Source organism: Ambystoma mexicanum, chromosome 4q, assembly GCF_040938575.1.
Source record: "Ambystoma mexicanum isolate Mex_15411 chromosome 4q, UKY_AmexF1_1, whole genome shotgun sequence".
Taxonomy (NCBI): domain Eukaryota; kingdom Metazoa; phylum Chordata; class Amphibia; order Caudata; family Ambystomatidae; genus Ambystoma; species Ambystoma mexicanum.
In genome coordinates, this window is record NC_090928.1 from 420,044,343 (window position 1) to 420,069,946 (window position 25,604).

Genomic DNA, 25,604 nt, shown 5'->3' on the forward strand with positions numbered 1-25,604 from the left:
ATTGGCAGCTCCAAAAAACCAGTCTAGCCACATAATCACACTTATTATGCTGCTTTATTATAAATACCCATTAAAATGTCATGCCACTGTAAGAAATAGCTGGATTGGCTGCCCCAAAATGCCAATCTAGCCACGTAAAAACACATATCATATGAAAGGAATCAAGAGAAAGACTCGGACACAGTGGCATTTTTAGTATTGATCAAAGACTTTTATTATCAAAGCAAAAACAGGGGTTGTGGAAATCCTACCTATCCCTAACTCCAAGAGGGGCTTCCCTTCCTCAACAAAACTATGCAATGTCTGTGTCAGGATGTCTGAATCAAAAGAGTTCTCGGTCCTGTTTCCAAAATCAAAAGCTGACCCCCACAGTAAATTCAATATAACGTGAAATGGGATGTCTTTTAGATTAACACCTGCAGCTTCCTTCCAAAGCTCCAAACAAAAAGTTCTAAAGTGAAGAAAAGAAAATCAGTGACGTTCCACCAGAGAAAGGGCGTTCCCTTCCCCTAGAGTTCTTCTGGTTCTTTAAATGTCCCTTTTGTACATTGCGAAATCCCATGGGGGATGGGTCTTCCCTTGATTTTTCTCTATTACACACCACTTTCAGATATGCAGTCCTTTTGCAAAAAGGTGGATGCTTCTTCCCTTTCGGTTCGCAATTCAAGGAGGGGGGTTCACTTCCTATGATCCTTCTCAGCTATTCCACAATATATTACACAATGAACATCTGGGGGTCTCTGCCCCTTTTCTCTTATCCCTGGTTTACTCTCCTGCCAGGGTTTCTATGATCTTGCTACTTTGGTGTAGGTCGTAGATTCGCTTTGTGCCTTATTTACTCTCCTGCCAGTGCTTTTTAACTCATCACTTGGGTGCAAGTCTCAGACTCGCTGAGGGCTTGGTTTACTCTCCAGCCAGGGCTTTTTAAGTTCACTCAGTATTTGAGTGCAAATCCCAGGTTTACACTCTTGATAAGATATGATATGGCATTTATAACGCACCCATACACACGTGTTTCATCAGCATTCACTCTCTTCTGCATCCAGGTAATTATATTCTTCATATATTGGGTCACTGACCCTTTTCCAACTGTGTTAAATGTCTAAGCTCCCTTATTTGGGCTTATACGCAGCATCTGCCCTGAGGTGCCCCGGTATCACAATCTCTTTCCCTGGGCTCACAGGTTTGGCAGTTTCGGCGTCCCTCGTGTCTCACAGTTTCCTTCACTGCCCGTTTGCTGACTGGCATCATGTCCCATCGGCTTCTCGTCCCCTCCTTGCCTTCTCCTTCACTCAGTAGCTCCTGTTGTCCATGGCGGCAGCGCAGCGAAGACTCTTCTGCCGACCTCCCTGGACGTTGCTCTTGGCAGTTTCCTTGCTCCAGTCTGCAGCCTGCTTTCTTCGCATATCCCAACCACCGTCGAGAGGACTGAGTCTCTCGTTCTGTTTACATAGCTCTCAACTCACACGCTTTTGGCGGGTGTCACCCGCCTCGTAAACAGCTGACTCACCCGCCAAGCCGCCTGCACGCCCACTTGTTTCAATGGGCCTCTCACCCGCCAAAAATAAAATCGGGTGTTTTCACCCGCCTTTGCGACATAAATGGTTGAGAGCTATGTGTTTAGGTGTGTCATATTGGAATGTCCCGGCACCTGTTAATACCCTCCAATAACTACAACGCAGCCTTGGCTTGCCACTTCTAGTGATCTTCATCTCTCCATCCCTCTTCCTCGTCTCAGTGTTGTTAAAGGGGGAGGATGTACATAAGGATGGTGATCAGTAAACAGTGAAGATTCATTATCCACACCACAATATGCCATGCAAGAAAGGGGAAAAGTAATTAGGTGTTACTAAGGAGTACAGGTAAAGGCCTTTTCTGCCACAGCAGGTTCACTTTGCCTCCTTGACGGTTGTCCTACCCCGGCGAAGTAGTGACGACCTTACTATATTCGTCACATACTTGCTTTATCATTGGATGGAAAATTCTGTAGTAGCGAGAGAGAACCTTCCACCCGCAAGCCAGCCTCTCACCCCCACCAAATCACTTCCTCAGTGACTGGCCCGGCACATGCACACACATTCACTCTCTCACTCATTTCCTCATGCCCTTCTCTCGCTCATTCACATGTGCACCCATACACGATACACTCACTCACTCACTAACCCAGCTATCCATACCTCATACATTCACTCACTCGCCCATCCATCCATACCTCATACATTCACTCACTCACACATGCACATATCATATACTACATAGCACACCCTTGCATGCACACACATACATACAAACATACATCATAAACATCCAATACGCAGATACCAGGTCTCCAGCTCCCATTCTCAAGCACACCAGACAAAAGCCAGGAAGCAGCAGGGTGATATTACTGGTTCCTGACTTGCACAGTGGAGTGGAGGGAGCCAGAAGCCACCATCCTGCAGTTCCGGAACCAGACCATTTCTGTTTAAAGTTGGAGTGAGTGCATTCTGACTGCAGAAAGAAATGCTTAAGAAATTATTTTTTTCTGGGGCTGCTCGGGTGGGACTCTCTCTAAGACATGGTGCAGTGGGGCACCCATAGCGCGGGGGCCTCCACTTCACCAGTGGCACCAAACCTTGAATGTGGGCATTATCAGGAGTTAAGGGCCCCATGCTTGTCAAGGGAGCAGCTAGTTCCCCATCAGTGTACTGATTGGCTGCAAATGTCTGTAGCTCAATAGCAGGGAGTATTTAGACCTGTCTGAAAATATAATTGAGGAAAGGACGGAAAAGAAATCTTATAACCTGAAATGTGAGTACTTTGAGAAGGGTGCGAAATGTGATAGATGGCTGGCCTATAGACTGAAGATGAGGGAATGAAAACGGTGAATTACATCCATTCAAGATAAAGATGGACAGGTCACCTTTCTTCCAAAAGAAATTAACAATGTATTCTGAGACTATTATGAGAATTTATACAGGAGTGAAATTGATGAGCCAGTCGAGAGCGGTGACTTTCTTGAGAGAGCGAAACTTGCTAAAATTTCTGATCAGGACTCACAGTTACTAGAGGAGGATTTTACACTGGAGGAGATCAAAAGGGCTATCAACAAATTAAATGTTGGAAAGTCACCTGGACCTGACGACTTTCCAGTGGAATTCTACAAACTATTGCCAGATTCAGCCCTGGAATTACTCAAAGATTTGTATGTGGCCTCTTTGGCTAATGGCCTACTACCGACTACGGCTAGACACACCATTATATCTGTCTTCCCTAAAAAGTGAAATGATGAAACGCTCCCGGGGAGCTATAGACCAATTAGTCTTATTAACACGGACAACAAAGATCTTGGCCATTAGATTGAAGAATCTTCTACCAAATTTGATCAATGAGAATCAGTCGGGTTTTGTGAAAGGGAGGAAAACATCCAGCAACATCAGATGATTATTCCATGAAATTAAAAAGGCGACAGATGATTTAGAAGATGCAGCTGTTTTTTCATTGGATGTAGAGAAGGCTTTCGATTGTGTGGAATGGGACTTCCTATTCTTAGTCCTTGATAAATTGGGATTGGGAGTGAAATACAGATCATGGATTAGACTCTTATATTCGGAACCGACAGCAGATGTTAATACCAACGGGAGTCGCTCTGATCCTTTTAGACTAGAAAGAGGGACGAGACAGGGATGTCCCCTTTCGCCATTGTTGTTTATTCTGGCGATTGAACCTATGGCGGCTGTCATTAGAAATGATATGGATATACACAGAGTGTCGTGTTGGGGATTACATCAGAAATTGTGGTTGTTTGCTGATGACATTCTTTTGGTTCTGCGGGACTTAAATCAATCTCTACTGACTTTAATGGGAGTTTTAAATTCATTTCAATCTTTTTCTGGTTATAGAGTGAATTGGACCAAATCAGAAGTGATGCCACTAGTTCCTGGATGTCGTAAAAAATATGTTACTGACCTAGGGTTTCGTTGTTGTCCAGATAAGATGTTGTACTCCGAAGATTTGTGATCTGGTGAGAGTGAACATGAGTGTGATTAATTTGGCTTTTAAAAATGATTTGGACCGCTGGGGATTACTAAATCTTTCGCTTTGGGGGAAGGTTTATGCTTTAAGGATGGTGTCCGCCCCTAAGATCAATTATATCTTGGGTATGAGCCCATTAAATATTGAGGCTCCTTATTGGAAGGATTTGGACAGGCTTGTACAAGGGTTCTTATGGGACAAGAAACCGCCAAGATTGAGTTTGTGGAAGCTACAATTACCGTTGGAGAAAGGCAGGCTAGGAGTACCAAACTTCAGGGCCTATCATCTAGCCTTCAATTGTGCTTTCATAGTTGATTTCATGGCTACGAATCCTAATGCATGGGTTATGGCAGAGGCGAGTTTTAATGGTCCTTTGTCACCCAGGGCATTCTTGACCACAGAATCGAGAGGTGTAAAAGATCCATTAACTGCATGTTTGAGAAATTCCTGGAGGAAACTGAATGGCTTGTTGGGTGTGAATGAATACAAAGATCCAAATGCGTCAGGATGGATGAATCCCTCAGTTAAAAAGGATGGCAAAATGTTATTCTGGCCTGAATGGTTTTTGGGTGGTGTCAGCTGGATTGATGAGCTCTTTAATGAGGGGTAGTTGAAAAGTGCTAGAGACCTACCACTAGAAATTCGTATTGAGAATTTCAGGTTTTCAGATTATAGGAAATTGAAGATGGCTGTTGGTGAGATTGATTTCCAGGCTAGTCTGAATCTGGACTTTCTAACGAGGAAATCTTTGGTAAATGAGGGTGGCTTAGCGAGCCGGGTATACAGGCAGATTCTCCATGAATACAATAGCAATGATTTGCTAAGAATTGAATGGAGCGGAAGAATTGGCTCTGACATTACTGTGGAGATTTGGACAAGGATGTGTGAGAATGTCAAACTATGTTCCATGGGTTTGACTGAACGGCAAGACAAATTAAGATCCTAAACAGGGTTTATTGGTCCCCAGAAGGATTATGGAAGAGAGGTTTGAAGGTTGATCCGGGTTGTTGGGCATGTGTTCAAGAAGATGGTACGTTGGAACATATGTTGTGGGATTGTGTAAAGGTATGAGGGTTTTGGAGCGGTATTGGTGAAATTTGTGAAGAGATCCTGAATGACTCCATTGGTTTTAATTTTGAGACATTCATTTTGGGGAATGATTCCACCTTGGATGATCTCACACTATGCCAAAAGAAATGGTTATTTAGAGGTGCTGCAGTGGGTAGGAAAATCATCCTTAGAAATTGGAAATCTAATGTTACATTAGAGAAAGATATCTGGCTGAGTGAAATGCATGATTTGGCGGATATGGAAGAACGTTTATATAGGAAAAAAGGCAAGAATGGATCATTTGCGAAGATATGGGGGACATTTTTGGCATTGTATTGAATATGACTTTGTATATAATAAGATGTGAACTGTGGGTTTGGGTGCTATGGTTATTTTTGATGTTTGTGTGACTTTGTAAATGGACTTTGTAAATATGTTATCAATTTTTACATTGCTGTTATTTTACATTGAAAATAAAGTTTCAACAAAAAAAAATAGACTTGTCTGAAAATGTATGTGCTGATGTCTGACTGAAACTAAAATTGCAGTACAAGTGGAAGGCTGTGCAAACACACAGTGATCTGTCTGCATTGAACTCCTGAGTACGTTGTAGCACACAGTCCTTTTGAGGCAAACACTGCCCAAAGAATTCCACCTTTGTTAAGTTTGTTATGTTTGCCCACCAAAGGTGCTGTTTTGCTCGCCAACAGTACCTCTTTGTACCTCAGGAGCATGTTCAGTGTCTGACAAAAGGTAAAAATGTGATACAGATCACTGCAAACAAAACACGGTGCTTTTCACATAACGGTGCTCCAGTGGTGAAAGTGGTAGTAGTAATATAGATGTATGAAGTACAGACAGCTTTACCAGTAAAACCAGTTTCAAGATGCTGAATAGCAACAAAGAAAATCACAAAAAGTAAACCAGTCAAAACAATGCAAAACATAAAACAACGCCACATGATAGGAAACAATAAACATCCAGGAAATATGCCAAATGCATGTGAAAGCTAACTAATAAAGTCTAGCTAATAAAAAAAACATACTTTCCTAAAACACCCCAGAGAGACACAAGGGGCCTGATTCACATAAGTCTTTTATAAAAGCACAATCCCTGTGTCGTGCTGTTATTCAGCAGGTCCCAGGACCCTCCTGAGTGGGTGTGCTGGAGAGAGCCCCTATCCCCCAACACTTAGCACTGCTGTTATTGCTTTTCTCATACGTGCCTGTTCTGAATCATCCTCTGAGCTTCTGAATGATCACATGTCCATCGCCCTTCCCCTTTTGCCACAAGGGCGCCACAGAGTGATCTTGTTGCTTTTGGCGCTTTATAAATCACTAATAAATAAATAAAAAAAAGTGTGTGATGATTACTTGATCTGATGTCTGCTTGCTGCTCTCCCCCTCTCCCCTGTCAACCCCTACAGGCCAGGGAACTGCAAATGTTTAGCAGACCAGTTGACATGTGTGCAGGCACGACGCAATAAGCACAGTTGCTGAACACCTCGTGGAAGATGGTAATAGAAGATTCTGGACACACGCTTAGACTATAGTATACTATCCAAACCTCTCGTAGAGGAGAACGTGGCGGTGCTCTGATCACACTCCAGTGTTGGCTCTCATGCTGAACTGAAGTGCGCAGGAGAGCAGAGCATCAGCAGAAAGGTACAGAGCGTCCACACACAGCTTTATAAAGAGAGAGCAGTTTCCAGCAGTTTCCAGGATAAACATGCAGTTTCCTCCATCCACAGGAACAGTCTAGCAAAGGAAATAAATGAAGCACTCAGCCAGGACACACTCCTTGCTGATAGTCCCACAACTAGGAATCCACCAAACTCCCCCGGGAATCTCACTGACTCAAATTCGTGCACATGATGTTCTCCTGCTCTCCACACTAGGAGGACTTTCATTAAGAAAACAAACCAGGGGGTTTAAGCTATTTTCATATTGCTGCGAATTTACTGGACCAAACGATCCATACAATTCTAGTCCAAACAGAATGCATTAGGTTCTTGACTATGCGTGACCAGGGATTTTTGAGGTGTGGAGAAGGGTGTTCTATAGACTCTACATTCCATGTCTGAGGTCACATTGTTTCAGGATATTACACTTTGAATGTACACTCATTCAGCAACTGTCCCACAAATGTGGCTGGTTTTAATATCGTCAATATTTTAAAGGTGTTCTATATAGCGCACATCTGTCATTCGTATGACTAGGCAGCACTATATCTTTGCTAGTAAAATCAAAACAATTTTCAGGTTATCTGCCAAGAATATTTATAACAGGAAATCCTATCACTTAAACACTGGCAAAAGTAAAATTGCACAATCTCTGAACTGCGAATAGTGACATAAGTTGGATTTTTTTTTCCAGACGAGGTACATTTATAATGTTCATGCCATAAATTTCTTTTGAGGTTATTTGAAAATGTGTTTGCTCTTGTGGAATCTGGATAGGAGGCCATTCTTAGGTGGGATAGAGATTGGCGCTTATGTTAAATGTCCTCATTAGGGATTTCACTCTTAAGGCTACTGGGTGGCTGATGGCATGACGGATCAACATTCGGGGCACCAGTGGTCCAGGGATGAATATGGTTTCTAAACCATCAATCAGCCCCACACCTCTAGTACACCTGAAAGGGTCCGAACAGATTGGAAACACAAGTCAAAATTATATATTTATTTATTTGGCATATGGTTTATTACAGACCTTTGCTAATTCTCACATGACAGACAATTTAAAAAAAATTAAACAAACATTTATCATGTGACTCAATAGCAGAGTCTAAAATGTCCTTCATTTTCCACTAAAATTGTTTTAGAAAATGCATTCATAAAAGACATTCCAGAGAGAGACATTCTAACGTTATCGGCTTTACACAGCCACGCCCACCAAGCTTTGCCTTCTTGATTTCGGAACTCGCTCACCAAGGCACCTAGGAACATAGTTTGCTGAACCATCAACTCCGGGCACATGAGGACCAAGTGCATTGGTGATTCTTGCTGGGTTTTGCACAGTATACAAGAGTCTAGAGTCTCCAATGCCCATTTTTCTTGATATCTTTCCTGAGTCGTTAGCAGAAGGTTCAATCTGATGAGTAGCAGCACATTTCGATGGTAAGGGCACCGGAATTCGGTCAGATATTTCGGGACCACGTTCCCTTTTTTTGTATCAGTTATTATATAACCATGTGGGTTATATTTGACTTTTTATTCCACAGTTTTTATCCAGTCCCAAACTTTTTTTATGCTGCATCTGGGTTATTCAGGAGGAGATCCGAGTTTATATCAGCTTCCGTCATTACCGCTGTGCAGTGATTAGACCAAAGAACAATTTCTAGTCGCCGTTTCTTCCAAATCAATGATAATACTGTTTTGGTCGGTTTTGCAGGGACAGAGTCCTAAATAGGGCAATAGACTTCCATACAACAGCCGCATGGATGGAAAGCAGACTTAGTTTTTGTCGTATGGTGGATAAAGGGACACACCTGGGTAGTTTTAGGATTTTATTCCAGAATAGGCCCTCCAAGATGCTCCATACCTCCCATGGCAGGCATAGGTGGCTTGAGAACCATAGGTGAGAATATGAATCACTTTTTGTCTATAAAACCTAATTACTGGTAACAATGAAAACTTGCCACATTTTTTTGTGGATGATGGCACCTTGAATTGCCAAGTTCTCTGTTTTAGATTTTAGCTCTTATATCCGTAGAGTGTTGTTTGTGCTCAAATTTATATCCAGGCCCAGGTATCTCATACTAGTCACCTGTGTTACTATTTCATTCCCGATTTGCCATTGAAATCTTTGGCGTTTCCTGTTCCCTATTGATGTTTGTGGGGTTAAGACTACCGATTTTGAGACGTTGATTTTTAGCCTATTTATATCAATATAGATATGAAGTTTGTCCAGTTTTCTCTGTAGGCTGATGGGAGTTTGATCTAGGATAATAAGATTATCGGCGTACAGCATCCATCCGATGGGAGACCCTTGGAGTTTCGGTAGAAAAGAGTCATCAGATGACATTAGATGTTGTATATCTGAAATAAAGAGGTTAAATAGTTCTGCTGTGAGTGGACAGCCTTGTTTTAGCCTTCAGAAAGTTTAGATTTGTAAATTAGAAGACCTGATTGATTCGGCCTTATTCTAATTGAGGTTGTTCTGTACTGTGCTTTTACGGGTTCCAAGATTTCATCCGGAAAACCCCAAATCTTCATTTTTTTCCACAACAATGCTCTATCGATGCTGTCAAAGCTAGAGCCAGATCAACTGCAGCTACCTAGATTTTTGTTTTGTCCTTTAGGGTTCTTAATTTCAGTATGTTTAAAATGAACAAGTTCAAGGAACAGCCGACAAACTTAACAAATCCTGTTTGCCTCTGATCGTAGTGGCTGGTGCTCTTAACCCAGTCTTTTAGGTGGCCCAGAATCAGGGTGGTGAATAGTTTGCTAAGCACATATAATAGAGCGATGGGGCGGTAACTCTTCAGGTCTGATCTATTGCCTTTCTTGTAAATCGGAATGATATCTTCCATGAATCTCGGATTTGTTTATTTATTAAAATTGTGCTAAATAAAGTCATGCAAACCCCGGCCCATTCCTCGGGGTCTTTCTTAAGCATAGCATTTGAAAAGTCCGTCCAGGCCTGGGGCCTGAGAATTACTGATTTTCCAAATTAAATCTTTGATCTCTTCTTTGTTAAACAACAGTGCCCGCGGGAGATTGGCATCTTGTTTCTCTGGAGTCACATTCCTTGCAGGAAGGCTGTATGTATAATGTGCTAAAGAAGCTCACCCATGCGTCTTCGTGGACAGGATTACTTTGTAATGGTGTCTGCTTCCTATCTAGCTCATTTAGCCCTAACCACAAACTTCTTGAGTCGTTGGAGGCCAGGGTCATCAGCATTTGTTCAGCATCTCTTTGAAGCATTGATCCTTTGTGGTATTGCACCCAGTTTTTATATTGTTGGCAATGCCTTTTTATGGATTTGATCATTTCTTTTCCACCTGCCAGAAGCTGGTGACTAATTTCTTGGTTCAACTCGCATTTCTTGTGGACCACTTCGGGATTGTACGGGTTTGAATTGTGTTTTCCCACCGAATGGTTTAAAGATGGTATAATCACTGAACAATGGAACATAATTGGCATCCATATCCTGTGTGTCTATAGCACGCTTATAATTGTTGTTTAATTGGACAGTATCATGGGGTCGGACATGAAGCCTGTCTCTACTAGGACCAAGCATAACTTTATGATCCCATACAGCAGCACTGTTCACGGTCGTCACACAAAGAAGAACCTCTAGCAAGTCATGGTCACTGTGAGGCATTTCGATGACAGCTAAGGATTTGACCAGTGCAAGCATGTTATGTGACACGAGGAAGTAGTCGAGTATCGAAAAACTTGATCAGCACGTTTCCATGTCAGAGAAGCTGGGGTGTCACCATTGATGTGACCATTCAGGAGATGTAAATTCCACACATCCATTTCCACTTTCCACTTTTTTGCTTGAAAGCTCTCAATGGTAGACTTGATGCCGTCCTTGGCTTTTACATTGTGTAATGTTTATCCGATACAATTGATACTGAAGTCCCCACATAACATTATCACAGGGTCATCATTCCCAACAATGCTCTCATCGATGGCTGCCAGGGCGATTTCTATGAAGTAGTCTTTTTTACATGCCACTGGGTTCCAATATAGATTCAAAATGATCAGACAGGCGGGTTTGATGTCTGATGGTTCTGTTAGCTCTAATGTCAAGATCTGCATGTGCGGTTTGAGATTCTTTTTATTTACAATGGTTAGGCCTTTTCCAATTCTTATCAGTGTCATAAGGCCAGAGGACGGTCTGCGTTTTAGGCCTTTCGACACAGGGTTTATGAATACTGAATGACCATCTATCACAGGTGGTGTGGTTAGCCAGGTCTCTTGCAAGTACAAAAGGCGCGGTCAGTAGTATGGTCTGGGTCTCTTTCAACTGTAGGTCCTGGATGGAAATTTCAAAGTGGTTATAACATTCAGTTGGCATGTGAATTTGCAGGAGCGTGTGGTTGTTAAACCCCCGTTCATCCCAAACTTGGCTGCGAGAAGACTCCTAGCACTCTCCCGGTAGTTTCTAAATAGACGCAGTGAATTGGGAGATACATGATCTCTTTTAGTTGGTGACTCCAAGCAGCTGTCTTGAAGCCGAGAGGTCATGTCATTCTCCCGCATGGCCTTCTCAAGGCTCAGAACAAGCAACAAAGAGGAGTGGGGTCACGTGGAGCAAACTGCTAGAGAAATCGAGCAGAGTGAATTACTCTCAGTATAGGAGCCCAATGAGAAGATAGGCCAGGTCAAGGATGCTATAAAATCAATCAATCTTTATTATTCACATATTGAATTATGTCATACATAATGCTGAATCCATGGTAAAACAGCATAAAAACACACAATCAATGTTAAATATATACAATTAAATATGCAATTTAGGAGCATGGTGCACAAATAAGAAACCCACCGTCAAAAATGTGACGGAAAAAATCAGAACAGAAATATGCAAAAAAAGGGGGGGAGGGCAAAACACACCACGGGTTAAAGAAAAGGAACAGTATCCCCTTTGTGGTGCTATTATTGTCCCCAGTTTCAAACTAAATTTAAGAATAATCTGACAAGCTTAAAGTGCAAAGATGGTAAAAAAACAACAGATTGCACCACTTGTCACCATTTCGACCTAAACAGTCAACAACCAGTACCTGGTGCAGCTACCACCAATCTCATGTGCTACACTGGTATCTATGGGTAGGTAGTTTCGACGACCTAAAAAAGTTGTCTAAGGCGTCTATCTCTTTAACAGAAAAGCGAGAGAAGGCTTGACAGTCGTCTTCCTCAGGACAGGACAGAAATGGTTATAGTTTATTGGGAGCGAAAACAATTTAAACAGACAATTGGTGGACATCTTGATATTGTTCCATGTGTCCTTCCATAGCCTGATTCTTCTTCTGTATGTATAGATGATTAATGCGTTCCATCTTAATCCGATTCATAAGTAAAATACATCAAAAAGTAAAAGAAAAGGAAAAAGAAAAAAAAGACAAATGCATAATAAAGTTAAAATCCCTCCTCTCATCTCATCTCTCTCTCTATTCCACCCAAGCCAAGCCTACCCCAACACTGCCACCTACCTTCTCGGAAATCCGGCCCATGAAGCGTGTGTCAGTTGAGTCTTTTGCCGCCACTTTCTCTCCCCCCCTCCACCCTTGGCAGTCTCTCATCCTGATATAGCCCTGTCTCTGCTCTACTCTTCAATTTCTGATACGCTTGATGTTCTTGCCCCTGTCATGAGGATCCGTTTGAAGTCCAAAGCCAAGTGCAATTCCTGGTATGACTCTGACCTAGCTACACTTAAAGTGTAGGGCAGCTGAGAGGAAATGGAGGACTTCCTGTCGCCTGCTACAAAGGCAATACCGACTCTCTGTCCTCACCAAGAAGAGAGTCCACATTCAAGCTCATGTCTCTGCGGCATCTAACAACTCGGCCGAACTCTTTAAAATCTGCAAGGAGCTGGCCAACCCTGCTTCAGTCTCTGCCCCTCCTGTTGCCTCCCAGGCTCTTTGCAATGCCCTTGCCTCTCACTTCATTTAAAAAACCCAGGGCATGTTGTCCACCCTCTCCGCCCACACTCCTCTTTTTCCCTCTCCATCTGTGCTTGCTGACCCTCCTTTAGCCACCCTCCCACCATCCTTCTCGTCCTTTCCTCTTTTCACCCCTGACAAGGTTGCTAGACAAGTCCGATCTATGAAAGCCTCTTCAAAACAGGTTCATCCCTGTTCCTCTAAAACCGTCAAGGACCACATTGACACCCTCGCTCTGGCCCTTGCTGATTTTTGCAACCACTCCTTTGCCTCTGGATCCTTCTCCTCCCCTCTGAAGCACTCCTTTGTGCATCCTCTTCTCAAGAAACCCACAGCTGATCCTTCTTGTCCAGCTAACTATCGCCCAATTTCCATTGCTCCCTTTCTTGGCAAACCCCTGGAAAAGTTGGCCATCTCTCAGCTTTTCCTTTATTCCAATTCTGTTGGCTGTCTCCATGACCACCAGTCTGGCTTCAGAGCTGCCAGAAGCACAGAAACTGCTCTCCTAAACATCCGTGAAGATCTGCTCACCAACCTTGACTCTAACATTCCCTCTGTCCTCATCCTCCTCGATCTCTCTTCTGCCTTCGACACGGTCAACCATACCATCCTGCTCAACCGTCTCTGTGATAACCTGGGTATCACTGATCAGGCTCTGGCCTGGCTGACCTCTTTTCTCTCAGATCGACCCTCCCAGGTCAAACTTGGGTCCTTCCTTTCATCTATCTTCCTCTCTACCTGTGGTGTTCCCCAGGGGTCTAACCTCTCCCCTGTCTTTTCAACCAATACCTGGCAACTCTCGCCCACTGCATTGCCATTTTCTGCTCAAATTTCCAGTGCTACGCTGACAACACTCAACTCATTTTCAGGCTGCCCTCTGCCACCTCCTCTCCCTCTCTCATCTCTTGTTGCCTAACTGCCATACAAGATTGGTGTGCCGCCAATGATCTTTGTCTGAATGCCAGCAAGACGGAGATCCTCCTCATCGGCACACCTTCACCATCCTTTCCCCTCACTCTCTGGCCGGCCTCTCTTGGCCCTCCTCCTACCCCCACCTGCGAGGCTAAGAACCTCGGGGTCATCTTTGACTCCACCCTTTCCATCTCCGCCCACATCTCTGAGGTCTCTAAAAAGTCAAATTTCCGTCTGCACCTCCTCAGAGGTACTCTGCCTTTCCTCTCCTTCCCCCAGAAGCTCATGGTATCTCAACCTCTGGTTCTCTCTAGCTTGGACTATTGTAACAGCCTCTTTCTAAATCTACCTGCCTCTACTCTCCACCCTCTGCAACTAATCCAGAACAGGACTGCAAGACTTGTCCTTGGCCTCAAGCCCTGGGATCGTATCTCTCCAGCTCTGAAATCTCTTCACTGGCTCCCAGTGGATGCAAGGATTAAATTCAAAACCCTCTGCATTGTCCACAAGGCTTTCTGGGGCCTGGGTCCAAAATACCTTCAGCTATCCCTCTGCAAATACCTCCCCTCTCGAGCTCTTTGCTCCTCTAACTCCAACTCACTCAGGGTCAGTCGTTTTTCTAAGAAACGAGCTGGGGGTAGAACTCTGTCTTTGGCTGGGGCCTCCCTCTGGAACAGCCTCCCTGCCACTCTAAAACTTCAGGAGAATCATCTCCAGTTCCGGAAGCACCTCAAGACCTTCCTCTTTTCTTCTGCCTTCGCTCCCCCTCTCCCCTGCTGATCTGTTCTCTCTTGGCACCATGCACCTGGCCATCCTCTGTCTTTTGGGCCCAGGTACCTGCTTATCCTGTCACCCTCCCGCACTGCCTCTGGGCCACCCCTTGCACTGGGGTCTGTATCTGTACCCATACAGCCCCCCCTTTTTCTTCCTGCACTTATCGGGCCTACCCTGTCTGCTGCCTTAAACCTAGCACTTGCAAATTTCTGGCTGCATTACCACTGTTTGTTGCCTTTATTATTTATTTTTTGTTATTTATCTGTTTCTCCTCTGCTTCGCACTTTCCACCTCTCCCCCTTCCATGCACTTTTCCCCTCCCCCTCTCCCATGCGCTTGCGCGTTCTCAATGTCACTGGGCCTAGTAAGATCGCTGTTTTGTTCTCCCCTGTTCCCCTCCATTGCCTTGTCGCGCTCTGAAACACTTGTGTACGAGCGCGATAGAAATAAAATATCAATCAATCAATCAATCAATCAATCAATCAAAACACATAATTAAAAATCCTTGACCTAGCCTAGCAACCCCACAGTTACTCCATACAAGTAATTATGATATGGTTCTTGACAATAGTCCAAAAACATGCACAGTAAGCTCAATTAGAGTCATAATGTGGAAACCCTAATAGGTGTAAGGACGTGAAAAAACATGCCGTCCCTAATCCCCTGCCGCGGATATGCAATTAAATGAATCTGACAGGGAAGGTAGCGGGGAGAGGAGGACCTAAATTACTCAGGGCACTCACAACAATCCCAGTGGTATATGCATAAACCAATAGAATAGCACACCTTAACAGTTCAACGTTCAACATAAAGGTCCACACCTTCAAAATTGAAGAAAATCACTCTTCGCAGGATGTGATGAGGATTGGAGTTGTGGGTAAGGAAGTTCCAAGGTTTGAGCAGCACACAAGCGTGGTACAGAATATATTTATTTTTTTTAATTCTTTTTTAATTTATGGAGCAGATGGCGTGGATTACCTCCTTCTTCCTTCCCGTTTCTAGTAATGAGAACGTGGGGTTTGGGATCCCTTGAGGCCTTTTCCCATTACCAACCACAGCTACAGTACGACCATAGTACCATTACAGTGAGCATTACAGCTACAACAACCATAGACCACAATTGTACCTAAGTAACCATAAGCCCTTTACAAGACTGTGCCTTGTGCACACATACGGATGAACCGACAGACGGTGAACACTGCGCCACTCTTGCAGTGAAGCCGCGTACCTTTATATGCAGCTGTGCCATCATAAGTGCTCTTTCCCAATAGTTATACGCAGCCGTGTATAGCAATACGGGTAAACCCACAGAGGGTTACCATGGTGATATATAAACAATTGGATGAGAACGTAGCTTGGTGTAATCATGGCAATGCGGTCTTTGCTACTTGCTGAAGACGCTGAAGACGCTAGCTGAGCTGATGCCATGCCGTACACGGATTAGTAACAAGGTATGTTTTAAGCCCAAAGGCACGCCTGGCACAAAGATCAGACCCACGTGTGATCTGTTCCCACATTGCAGCATTTCTATTATTTTCTTCCCCAACCACTCGTAGTTCGCTGACCAGCGTCGTGCCTGACAACAGACACACGTCCAAGTATAGAACCAACTTCACTTCACTGACTAGCACTATGAATTTCTGAAGATGTAAGCGCAGCTCTCAGAATCATTTTTAAGTGAGAAGCACTCCTTAAGGTAGGATGTTTATGGCTACTCACTGGAGGTTTTAGCAAATGTGGGCAGCAAATATGTACTTTGCTCTGCCAACCACAAGGAACGGACATGATAGAGAAGGAATACTTATTCTGTTCTCTTACTTGCAGATTTCAAAGTAACACAGACCGCCAACGGAGGCACAATGGAGAAATACCCTTGACCATTCCCTTTGAGTCGCAGCGAGCAGCAATTCGTGTACTTTTTCAATGTTGCTGGGCTCCAATGTAATGATTTACATTAGCAACAAAGTGTATCTCTTACGCACTGTATGCTCTGTTGCAATTGTTCACGTTCGAAACATGGGCGAGTGACTGCCACGTTCTCCTCTACTTTGCAGTCACCATTTATTGACATATCTGATGATCTTCGAGAGAAGGGTTGCCCCCAGATGTGAGGATCCCGCGATTCTGGAGCCATCCCCTCACACCCCTGTGAGAAGCACAGGGTAAGTGACATGTGGGGGTTTCAGAATTGTATGTGCAGTGAATTAATTTAACTGTTGAGTATTTCAGATCTGAGTATTGATTATTGCAAGACAATATTTCTTTCTCTGCCCCCCTACGGTTATCCTTTTATCTGCCCTGAGGAAGGCTTTACATGGATGCCATGACCACCGGCACGCCGAAACGTTCACCAATGCCTGAGAAACTAGAGAAGAGCATTGTATAAAGTTTAGATATTTCACGTTCACATAGGCAGATTGATGTCATGATTATCAACTAATCGTGTTAACCTCTCCAGGGTGCTATTTAGTATACCCTTAAAAGTACACAATAAGGAATTGTTATCAACCACTGTATGATTAGTATGGTTTGGGTTTTGTTTTGAATTTTAGTCTTGTTGTTCTATTCATGTCATTTGTGTGTTTTGACTATATGTATTTTCCTAGAACATTGGTATTATGTTTTGTCTTTTGATATATTCAAGGCAAATATGTACTTTTCACTTTTGCATTTTAAAATCAATTCTATTTTGAGATACTCTCTGTGACCTTTGTGCACAGATTTTTTTTTATAAATAACTATAAATGCATACAACACATTGGGCCTCATTGCACGGACGGCATTAACAATGGCGCTATTAGTGCCATGGTTGCCGCCGGTATTTTACCGAGTCCGCCATGGTGATGGCGGAATTACCGCCCTATTCCAAGGTGTGTGGAGGCGGTAATTTCCATTTCACCATGATACTTCCCCATTCCCATTTTTGCCCCCATAGGGCTCAACGGGAATGGGGAAGTCGGTAATTACGGTACCGCAAATTGCGGTACTGTAATGACCTCCAAGGTCCCTTTGCGGGTCCCGTCCTTAACGGCTGGTAAAACCAGCCGTTAAGGTAGGGTCCCACAAAGGGACCTCGTAGTAAGGCGGTAAGGGTTTACCGGCACTGGTACCCTTACCGGTACCAGTAAACCCTTACCGCCATCCGTGTAATGAGGCCCATAGTGTTGTTAGCAGCGTGGGGATTTTCTTTGTTGATTAAGGAATGATGGCCATCCAAGATGGTTTTTCCACAATTGCCCTGCCCCCTGACAGCCCGGCAGGATGTTGAGCCTAGTTCCTCATGGCGCTCTTCAAGGCTTACAGGATGCCGAAGTTGCGGTTCGATTACCGCATCAGCAGGGCCCATCAGCGCTGATGCGGGGGTAGGGACTTTGTTTATCAAATCATTCGACACAGGTGGGTCTCGCGTGTCTAATTTGTGTGTTTCAAAGTTTGTGTGTGTGACTGTTAGGGGAGCGTTCCACTGTGTGGTAAACGTACCAGTAGGTGTGAGAGGAACTCCAAAGTCACTAGGGTACTTACGGGAGTAGACACAGAATAGTCATTCATGTTTTCGGACACCGAAAATAGTCTTACTTAATTTCTGGTCGATGAAAGCATTTGAAGGTAGCTGGTCCTAGAAAGCAGGCGAACTTGGCTCCTGGTGCATTGGGTGGGCAAATTCAAGTCCATGCTTTGCTACTTTGCTAGGTTGTAGAAGGTGAGCTGACTTCTCTCTGGTTTCAGATCGGTCTGCGGAGTTCGGCCAGTGGGCTGCTAGGACTGCAGGACTGCTACCCTTTGCTACTCTGCGCCACTCTGTGGTCGGGATGAGGTTTTGTGCTGGTGCTCCGCCTCTAGTAACAAGCACAAAAGACAGACGTAAAACAAAATGCAAAACAGGATACAAAGAGAGCCTCCACTGCAGGACTGCTACTCTTTGCTACTCAATTATAAACTTCTTTGCCCAATTTTGGTAATGTGGACGGAACGGCAGGCTTATCTCCGCAAGGTCGTGGATCGTTGGTTAGTTGCAACTCAGCGAAACTTCAATTATTACCCAATGATAAAAGGGACTGTCCAGTCAAGGTTGTATAAAAATATACAGTTTATTATTATTCAACAGACAGTTCTCGCACACTACAACCCACACTGTAAAGGAACACAGAGGACAGACAGTTTCACGAAGGAAAGGTATGCACTCTGGATACTGACAGGAGGGTAGTTGGTAAAGCAATCAGTCTTAACTGTTCAAGGGTATTTGGTTTCAGAACAAAGGGTGCAAGGGGTTGTACATGTGAGTAGGGGCCTTTAGAGAAGGACCAGGGGGACAGGACCACAATGTACCTGCTGCTTGAGATGATCTTGATGCTCGACAGCATCAAGTCGGTTCTAGGACGGTTTGCAGATCCTGCGACAGAGTTCAAGATCGGAGACAGCTACAGGTATCAAGCAGCAGGCAGTTCGGCAAGCAAGGCTGGATGGACGACTGCGAGCTGGCCTACACGGCATCTCAGGGTCAAAAACCATTGTCTCTGTGCTGGTTGGTGGATCTGGAATGCTGGTAAAGGCGTCTCCGGTGGCTTTAGTGACTGCAGCGTGGCAACAGTCAGTGGTACAGCGGTCGCTGTTCGAGGGCTCGACTGCCTCGAAAATGCACTTAAAAGATGGACGCTGGTGGATGCTTGTCGTGGCACTCCTCCTAGCTTCTTCACAGGAATCGTGTCAACCTTTAAGGTGGACGGCCCAAAGCTGAGGAGAGTGTTTGCAAGCAATGGCCTTGTCCTTTGGTCAGAGGCTCTCTGCACTTCCCACCTAGGAAGCTTGCTGACAGAACCTAGCAGGGTGTTGGGTGTCCTGACCCACGTTTGGACTATTATGCTGCAACATTTGGTGCTGTGGGCTTAGGAAATCCAAGATGGCGGAAAAGCCCACATTGTGCCAGAATCCAGGAAAACCTTGCAGTTTTTGCGCACACCAAAATGGTCGCCTGACCTACCACCCACCAGTGTGAGTGTGATGGGCCAGGAGTGCCATGAGCGGAATGCGTGCCAAAGGAAAAACAGCAGTGCCTGTTAGCTCAAAAAAGCGCTTTGAAATCACCTTTGTTTCTCTGAGATGCAAGCTAAAAATGCCTATTTTAAACATTGCAACATATTCAAAAATCTCAATGAACACCAGCAGACATTTGGCAGAATGTAGTCTTGTGTGCATACAAAATCTGTAAAGATGAAGAGCCCAAAACAATGTTTATAACAAAACTGGCTGAGCTGTGGATGTCAGCAGCTGAAGTGAAATTGGACTTAAAGCCACTAAAATCGAAATGTTTAAAATAAATTAGTGACCTACTTTGAGTGTCACATAGGTTGCAACTGTTTAAATGTCATAGTTTTGAACTTAGAATCAGCATTCTAGCTGCATGTGTAAAAATTGTAAGTTTGTTTTGAATGAAGAAAAACTGAATGAAAGCCTGGCTTGAAGAGAGTGAATTCTGCCCGGCAACTACCCCCGACAGGAGTTCAAGCTTCCTCAGCCACTCTTCCCAGGCCTGGCTGCATTCTGCTGCCCCCACCAAAAGGAGATGACACCTCCCTGATTGAATCAGGGGAGGAGCACCTAGGACTGGAGGGAAACAGAACAATGAGCCTTCCTTGGCTCAGGCAAATGTTAAATTAGGGGGGGGGGCGTAAATGGCTTCCTCTTGAGAGAAACAGGGAGGGGCAGTGCCTCTGTGAGCAACTTGAGTTGGAGGAAGTGGACAAACCAGAAATTCCACCATGTGCTTTGGGAAACCACACCCCTCTGGGCCAGAGCATAATTTTAAAAAGATGGATAATTCATAGTACGGACTTGCCAAAATTATATAATTAATATCATTATTCTTGTGATTTTTCTGTGCACATTTTAAGAGGTGTTAGGAATCTGTGGTATGTTCTTGGGGGTAGTGGTGGAAAATAAGGTATTACTCCAAATGTCTGTATGTTAAAAATCTGAAACTTTATCATCTGATGCCGATATACCTTGTGCATGTTTGTGTAAATTCTGGAAAAGTTTAGAGGTTGTGTTCATGATGAAAAGGGCAGAATTCTGTCATAAGTGGACACAACATCTTACAAAGACAGGGATCGGATGGTTTGGTGCTACAGAAAATATGTTAACTGGACATATAATATTAGAAAAATTGTACGTAGATAAATATGTATTTGGATCGAGAATAGATTTGTGTGCAAATTGACCAGGGGTGGATCCTCTGACCCATAAACTATCTCATCACGATGACACTCCATTTCCCTCCCCCAATCAAGGGAAAGAGAAATCCTTGACCTATCAAATCATGAGTGGGTTGGGCATAGAAAGTTAGCATCCACACCCATTTTCAAAACACATAAAAAGGACCCCTGCAATCCAGGTGGGGACATTCATTTTCCAACCTTCAACTGAATTCCTGCGCAACACGCTGACAGAGAACTCCAGATCCAGAACTCCAGAGATCCAGACTAACTCCACAACAAAAACTCCAAAGAGCTGAACTCTTCAGCAGGCATCAAAATCTTTTGCAAACTATTCAACCGCCGGGCTGTGCGGTTTGCTGCTTGCTAAGAGTCCTGTGTATCCAGAACAGAACCAGTACCCAGAAAGCAGTGCGGTATCCAGAATCCACTTGATCCAGACCAGCAGAACCAGAGACCCAGACCAGACCGCTGTGAACAGAACCGGTGCCTGATTGACCCGCTGAGCAGAGAGAACTGCAGCTAAACTTGTTGACCAGATCCGTGACAAGGCCATTCCTTTCAAATTTATAGTGTGAGTACCCAGCAAGAACTGTGCAGAACCCATCTCTTATCTTACAATAATCTGATTCAAAACATTTGAACCTGTTTAGAACTGTATCATAAGAAATTGTGTGTTCCTCCTGTTGATTCAAACCTTTCAAAGCACATCTGTCATTCCGAAACTGTAATTTAATTTCTGAAAAACTACCTTTACAGAATCGTCTGTATCTTTGGAACTGTGCATCCTAGGAACGAAATGTAACTTTTATTCTACTCCTTATAGCTCCTCCGTAATTGCGCTCGATGCACTCGAAAAGAAGTGCCGCGATTTGACATTTTGCTTCATTTCAACCACGTGTAGAAAGATCTGTCCTTTGCTTCCATTACTGAAATCCGTTTTCAACCTGATAATCCCTCATTAATCATTGTTAGTGTGGACCTGAACTGATTTAAAGTATCTCTCACTCACCCTAAACCTCTAGAGGGAATTAAAATCAATTTTAGCATATTTCACTCCCTTGCAAATCACCTGAAAGTCTACTCCTTATAGCTCCTCCGTAATTGCGCTCGACACACTCGAAAAGAAGTGCTGTGATTTGACATTTTGCTTCATTTCAACCACGTGTAGGAAGATCTGTCCTTTGCTTCCATTACTGAAATCCATTTTCAACCTGATAATCCCTCATTAATCATTAATAGTGTGGACCTGAACTGATTTAAAGTATCTCTCACTCACCCTGAACCTCTAGAGGGAATTAAAATCAATTTTAGCATATTTCACTCCCTTGCAAATCACCTGAAAGTCTTTTGCCTGTGTTTCAAAATCATCCCTGGTGCTATATGCTTGCTAGGGGGGAACTGAATTCATATTGTACTGTGATTGTATTCCTGAAGGCTGTGTGTGTTACTTCCATCTCCTTACATTGCATATGGGGGGAGTGAATTGTCAGAGAAAAAGTGATCATATTATCTTTTGCTGAAATCATATCAAGTTTATTTCTGTACTGCCTTTTATTCATCTTTGCATCTCCTTGAAACCATAAAGCATTCTCAGCTACCTTATCCTCTATACTACTCCTAAGTAATTAAACCAGTGTGCTAGTATAACATCATCCATTGTTGATCACTGTCATATGTCTAAGTGTGATATCAAATATTAATTTATTATAAAAGTGTGATATATATCTATTGTTTATTTTTTCAAATAAACCTTTTTAATTTGCAAAACAAACCTACTTCTTGGCTCAGTGGGGTCAGGGGGATTCTAAGAGAGGGGCGTTATACAAGGGTTCATCATCCAGATTATAACTTGTCATAAAAATATATAAATAAGGGCTTTCCTTGAGCAATGCCATACAAGGCACTGACTTAGCGGGAATGCTTGATTGGAGTCATTAACAGAGTGGGGGCTCGTAGCCGGGGATTCTGGATTAGAACTACCGCTTGTGCAGCTTAATACAGTATACTAACTGATAGGATACATAAATCATGTTGGATCACCACGCTGTGCTATGCTGTGAAAACACCCCTCAAAAAGGAACACTCTCAAGAAACCGTCTGTTTTGCAAAATAAAATACTAACTTCTGTAAGTCAGGAAGAAAATCAACTTCCAGAATGACGACACTGGTAGACATCAAAATAGCCAGAGAGCACTTCTTACATAAGCTATTTGTGAGAGGTGAGTGGGCTCATCAGGACCAGGTGGTCTGGTTGCAGGCAATCGCACCCCAGATCACTGAAACAGGGTCAGACTTATGGAGAGATCAGGGTCCATTACATGTGGCCCTGAGTTAACTATATATGGCTCCCAAAGCTAAAGATGAACACGACAAGATTATCAGGATAGCAGCATATTTGTATCTATATATGGGAGCCATACAGGACAAATGTGCAGAAGGCCAAGATCTGGCAAATAGGCAACAGATGGCGTTAGAAAAGGCCCAATCTGACCTGGTCTCTTCCGAGCAAAGGCTGCACAGGAGCCAGGAGTCCGAAAATGATAGTAGACAGTACATCATTAAAATAAAGGAGGATATGGATATCCTGCAACAGGAAAAGGCTGACCAGGATACCAGAATTCTGGCTTTGCAGAAGGAGCACCAAGACAGTTTGGACTCCTTACTGCAGTGCCAGAAAAAGCTGGAGCAACAGATCAATTTCAACAGGGCATGCACAGAGCAGGTAGCCACCCTGCAAATCCAACTAGACAGAGAGAAAGAGGAAAGCAATACATTGATTTTGAAAGACCTGGATACCCAGGCAGAGTTTGATGAAGAGCGCCAGAAAGCTGGTGCGCTTCAACGGCAGAGGGACGACCTGGCGGCACAGATGCAAGCTCTTGCTCAGGAAAGGGAAACCTTAGGCCAGGAAGTCTGCCACTTAAAAAGAAAAATTCAAAAAAATCACTTGGCCCTCCAGGGACTGGGTGACCTCCAAAAAGAGCATCAGAACTTGTTAGAGCACACCAGGAGGGTGGAAGATGCTCTGACAAGAAAGGAGCAGGCCAGTAGGGACGGTGCCCAGGAGGTAACCACCCTGCAGCAAAGACGGACCCAGTGCTCCAGGACCAATCAGGAAGCACAGAGGGAAAATGAGGCTCTCTGTCAACACAATGATAGGCTCCAGCAACAGGTAGCCATGCAGGAGAGACTGATAGAGTCTAGTAAGGCCTTGGTTGAGGAACTGAAAGCCCAGGCTCTTGCATTGCAACAGGGAGCAGGGACTGACAGAGATTAAGTTTGCTGGGAAAGGGAAACCCCTGAGCATAACCTCAGGAGCCCTAGTACCAGAGGCCTCCACCTCTCCCAGTCCCTCGACTCTGCCACCCCATGTCCCCTGGCGCACATGAGCACAGGGCCACAGGGATGGTAGATTACTATCCAGCAAAAGTATGGGGCTCATAGGCCAGTAACACCCAGGAATGGAGGGGCGGGCATCCGGGTATGGGCACCCCAGCACAGTGCAATTTAGTGGGGAACCCCAGGAGAGTAGGCCCACTGAAAACCTCTGCCCAGTTAGGTCAGTGGGGGGGTACACATCAAATCCTGGCAGCAGGGAGGGATCTGAAGACTCCTCTGAGCATCACAGGACACAGGAGACCAGGTCCCCACATTCTGCCAGCCATTCCCAGGCTTGCAGAATCCGGGAAAACCTGGAAGATCAGACGGCACCTCTGGGAGCAGTGCTTCTGAGTCAGAGGATGAATGGACCAGGGTTACCCGAACCAAAAAGGCCAATAAGGCAAAAAGGGCCTTGCTTAAGGACCCCTTAAAACAGATTAAGGCAATCAGGAGTGTCATCACGCCTTATCACAAGAACTCCAAGTATTCTGTTTGGGAACACTTGGAGCTTTTTGAGCAAATGACGGAGACTTTCCATTTAAAGGACAGCAGTAGCTGCATCCAGTACGACAAATGGACATTCTCCCTAGAATACTCCAGTTTCTTCACGGGGCTGGAGGACCAAAATCATTCAAGATGGTCCACCTATAGGGCGGCCATCTTGAAACATTTTTCTGTTCATAGAAATCCTCAAGAGGCTCGCAAGCCAGCCTACAATTTGCAATGTGGGGAGGATCAGGCCCCACAAGAATTTGTGCAGGAGTTAAAGCGTGCTTTTGCGCAGACTACAAGAAGGGTACGCACGGACAGTAAGGAATTTGTTAATGCGTTTTTCCATGCCTTACCCAAATACATAATGACCCAGCTCGTGAGAGACTTTCACGAGAAAAGATCTTTAGACTGGGTCATTGAGCAAGCCACCCGCATCTATGAGGTGCAGAAACTGGTGGAAAATAAGAATCAGCCCAAAAACCCCAAAACCAACAGCACCCCTGCTGCTGCCAAGGTGGCGGAGGTAAAGGTTGCCCCCGTTTTAGATTTGGAGAAGGGGGGACCTAAAAACCTGCCTGCACCAAATCATTCTAAGCCCAGAAGGCCCAAGGGCCAGTCACAGACAGGGAGTCAAGGAGGGAATCCCACAAATGGGGTCCCTCGCTCCCCTGACAATGTAAGTCCCCGCTACAAGGGAAACAGACCTATCCTGGGTTACGTGTGGACTCCTCCAGCCAAAGGGGGGGGATCCAGCCAAGCACCTGACCCAGGGAACTTCCCTCCTAACTTCTCACAGGAGGGCAGAAATTCCCCAAATCCTGGGCAGAACTTGTTCCCCAGGTATCCACCCAACTTCCAGCCCCAAAATCATCCATCCTTCTTTCCCCACTTCCCTGAGCCCAGACAACCTATTTTGGGACAGGGGAGGCCAAGGGTGGAGGGGTACCCAAATCTTCCCAACCTGGGGTACTACCAGAGAAGGGATAGCTACCCTCCAGAACAATGACGGGGGCAGCACCCCTATAACCGACCGGTTCCCAGGGAGGAGGCACAAGGGGAAGGGGGGTATAAAGCCTTGGAGGAAGCTTCCTTCCCCACTTGTAAACAGCCCCTGGAAACCCATGAACCGGAAACAAAATCTCCTGCCCCTGAAAG